Raw genomic sequence first — 4306 nt, forward strand, 5'->3', positions numbered from 1 at the left:
TGGCTTTTCTTTTTCAAATTTTGAAAGATGACAAATAGCCTTCAGGGGCGCCTGGCTTACGTAAGCGTCCGACTCTTGATTTTGGTTCAAGTTGATCTCAGGGTCATGAGATCAAGCCCTGCGTTAGGGTCCATGCTCCATAGAGAGTCTTACCTGAGATTCGCTCTCTCCCTCCCACTTTATCCTTCTCCTCTCACTCTCTCCCTCTCAAAAATAAATAAATATATCTTTTAAAAAAGGAAAGAAAGATTACAAATAGACTTTCTGGATATTTCTAGACACTTATCTGATTTTTTTTCTGTAGGTTGATTTGTGAGCCATGGATCCCTTTTCGTTTTCTGACACAGGATAGAGGTTCCCGCTGATGGAATTGGAGCCCCCCAAATCCCTAAGTTGAATGCTTCTTCAGTAGAGAAAAATGCTCCCTCCATGGGCTACATAAGCTCCACCCCAGCCACCCTATGAGATTTGGGGCAGCAGAGCCCACGGCCCACTGGAGGGGACCAAATGCCATCCCTCTGCCCTCTCTCACCTTCCTGGGGTACTTCTGCGGGGCTGTCACTGACTTCACATGCTGCTGCAGCTCCTCCATGAGCTGGTCCCTGACATGGGACACGAATTCCACCGTCAGGACAATAAACGCCTTCAACACCTGCAGCGCAGAACAAGAATGGAGGCCCAGGGGCAGTGGCAATCAAATGTGTAGTGTAAATCATGAACAGACATTTGTCCAAAGAAGACATCCAAATGGCCAACAGACACATGAGAAAGTGCTCAACATCGCTTGGCATCAGGGAAATCCAAATCAAACCCTCGATGAGATACCACCTCACACCAGTCAGAGTGGCTAAAATTATCTCGTCAGGAAACAACAGATGTTGGCGGGATTGCGGAGAAAGGGGAACCCTCCTACACTGTTGGTGGGAATGCAAGCTGGTGCAAACCCTCTGGAAAACAGTATGGAGGTTCCTCAAACAGTTGAAAACAGAGCTACCATACGATCCAGCAATTGCACTACTGGGTATTTACCACAAAGATCCAGATGTAGGGATCCGAAGGGGTACACGTACCCCGATGTTTATAGCAGCAATGTCCACAATAGCCAAACTGTGGAAAGAGCCAAGATGTCCATCGACAGATGAATGGATAAAGAAGAGGTGGTATTATACACAATGGAATATTATGCAGCCATCCAAAGGAATGAGATCTTGCCATTTGCAACGACGTCGATGCAACAGGGGGTGTTATGCTGAGTGACATAAGTCAATCAGAGAAAGACATAGCATATGACCTCACTGATATGAGGAATTCGTAATCTCAGGAAAGAAACTGAGTGTTGCTGGAGTGGTGGCGGGTGGGAGGGATGGGGTGGCTGGGTGATAGGCATTGGGGAGGGTATGTGCTATGGTGAGCTCTGTGAATTGTGCAAGACGGTTGAATCACAGATCTGTACTTCGGAAACAAATAATGCAACATACATTAAGAAAAAAGAAAAAGAAGAAGATAGCAGGAGGGGAAGAATAAAGGGGAGTAAGTCGGAGGGGGAGACAAACCATGAGAGACCATGGACTCTGAAAAACGACTGAGGGTCCTAGAGGGGAGGCGGGTGGCGGGATGGGCTAGCCTGGTGATGGGTATTAAAGAGGGCACATTCTGCGTGGAGCACTAGGTGTTATGCACAAACAATGAATCATGGAACACTACACGTAAAACTAATGATGTAATGTATGGTGATTAACATAACAATATAAAATTTAAAAAAAAGATGAAAACAACGAGGGAGACAAACCCTAAGAGACTCTTAACCATAGGAAACAAACTGAAGGTTGCTGGAGGGGAGGTGGGTGAGGCGCAGGGGTTAACTGGGTGATGGGTATTAAGGAGGGCACATGATGGGATGAGCACTGGGTGTTATATGCAACTGAAGAATCACTGAACTCTACCTCTGAAACTAATGATGGCTAATCCTTAGTTTAACTGATGGCTATTCCTTTGGCTAATTGAATTAAAATAAAAAAATAATTTAAAATAATTTTAAAAAAGAATATTCAGAGAAAATGCTTCTTCTCGGTTATTGATGGTAAAACAGATGTAGCCCATCAATGAGGAAATCTTCAATTATAAGAGATGTCATATTAAGAATAACGTCATAAAGGGGCACCCGGGTGTCTCAGTGGGTTAAGCAGCTGCCTTCGGCTCAGGTCATTTCTCAGGGCCCTGGGATCGAGCCCGGCATCGGGCTCCATCTCAGCAGGGACTCATCTTCACACTCGGCCTCGCCCCTTCCATTCATGATCTCTCTTCCTCTCACAAATTATTAAATAGAATTTTAAAAAACAAAGAATTGTGTCATAAGAAATGATACTTCTGTAGATTTTTCTTATCATGGAGAAAAAAATGATAAGTTTAGTTTCTTAAATTAATAAATTATAAGAAGATACTGTCATAAGATTGCTCATATCCATATCCTGAATGTTAACTAAGTAGAATTTAAATAAAAAATTGAAAACAAAAAATAATTGTTCCTATCCAGATATATGATAATGAAACAACTGTAGCATGTTTGTAAAAGAATAGAAGACAATATTTCTTCCCCCAAAATGTTTATGTCACTTGCATCTTGCTCAGCAAATAGCCTTAATTTAACAGGCAACTCTCTGCATTTATGAGTTCACATATGCACAACTTCAAAATTTCATATGTTTTCCACATTCAGTGAACCTATGAGATATTCTCATGTTTTAGACATAAATATAAAATATCAAATGAAGAAACACAGTAAAATGAAATGAAATCATACTGATACAAGGAGATTACACTTTTCATGTAACTTGTCAAGGTGGGATCATATTTTCAAATGGGCGGGAAAAGTTTCTAAAAACCTAAACAACAAATCTTGAAATTATACAAAGGTGCATGCTCATCAAAAGGTCTCTCTTCTTTCTGACAAATGACGGAAAGGATCTTTGAAAGTACATGTGAGGAATGTAAAACTAAGGAAGATACAGGAATATAATATCTGAAATAGAAATAAGAATCTAAGGAAAATAAAAGAAAAAATTTGGAAGTGCATGAACCAGTGGATGTAAGCATCTATTTTAATATCTTAAAAAAAATACCATCATGCTTTTTCTTCAAACAGTGATTCACAATCTCAGGTGAAAAGAGATATGCTGGGGCGCCTGGATGATTCAGTCACTTAAGCGTCTGTCTCAGGTCTTGATCTCAGGGTCCCAGAGATCGAGTCCCATGCCAGGCTCCCTGCTCAATGTTGAGTCACCTTCTCCCTCTGCCGTCCCCCGCCCCACCCCCGTGGTCCTGGCATAAAATCTTAAAAAAAAAAAAAAAGGAAGAAGAAGAAGAAAGAAAGAAAGAAAAGGAGATGAGATAATGAGTACATTTGAAAGGTATTATGGTTGAGTTTCCTTCCAAGGAAGACAGGAAAGGATAATTATAACAAATCAAGTTTCAGGTGTAAATTTAACAGTAAAATAATGGAAGTTTTAGGACATCAAGTACCGGTCAAGTTTTCAGTCATTTCAAACTACTGTAACATTGTCGGCAAAAAATAATGATTGAAAATTAATAAAAGCATGTTTAAGTGGAGGACACTCTGTGCTTTTACCTGGGGCTCTGGCTCCAGCAGAACTCAGAAAGTGGGATCTCAGCTCCTCCTTCTAGAATGTTCTGACAGCAGTTCTTGTATTCCTGTCCCAACTGAATGCAGCTCCCATTTCTCTGAATTGGAGTCAGGATTTCTCCCCAGAAACAAGCCTGCATCTGTAACAAACCAACCACAGCATCTCTGATGTGACGTCGCAGGACCCCTCAATCCACGGACCCCTGAGTAAAACAGGTCTTGTTGAAATACCCTCAGGGAAAAGGAGGAATGAACCAGGGGAACAGGCCCCCGATTGCAAGCGACTGTGCTGCTCACCTACCAGCACATCCTGGGGAAGCCGCCCAGAGCCCCCTCCTCAGCACTCACCCAACAAAGCAGCTTTTCTCAGTCGCACCTCAGGAGACACCAAGTGGCTGCAAAGCCCCCAGGGTCTCCCACAGGGCGGGAGCAGAACCTACTGGAAGCGCAGATCTGGCTCTCTATCCTGGGGCAGCCACAGTGGGACTGGATCCTTGGGCTGGCATAGAAGTACTTCCTGCTCTGAGATACCTTGGGTCAGCACAGGCAAAGACACCTCCCCCTCCGGGTTGGAGGTACGCAGGTGCCCTCTGCTGGCCGCCCTGGGAATCCCTACAATGCTCAAAGCCATGGCCCCTCAGCTGGAGGGACAGAGCATGCTCAGGT

General features: G+C 43.4%; 1 long non-coding RNA gene across 1 annotated transcript; it reads right to left on the minus strand.

Annotated features, from left to right (window-relative positions):
* Positions 1-422: 422 nt before the first annotated feature.
* On the minus strand, positions 423-4149 carry LOC141372275 (uncharacterized). Its single transcript, XR_012377518.1, has 3 exons — positions 3989-4149; positions 3626-3780; positions 423-652 (listed from the first exon to the last, which is right to left on the minus strand). It is a non-coding gene; the product is annotated as an uncharacterized lncRNA (long non-coding RNA).
* Between the last annotated feature and the right edge of the window lie 157 nt (positions 4150-4306).

This window comes from Callorhinus ursinus, unplaced genomic scaffold (genome assembly GCF_003265705.2).
Source record: "Callorhinus ursinus isolate GAN/ISIS: 27379988/994484 unplaced genomic scaffold, GSC_fseal_2.0 scaffold4275, whole genome shotgun sequence".
Classification (NCBI taxonomy): domain Eukaryota; kingdom Metazoa; phylum Chordata; class Mammalia; order Carnivora; family Otariidae; genus Callorhinus; species Callorhinus ursinus.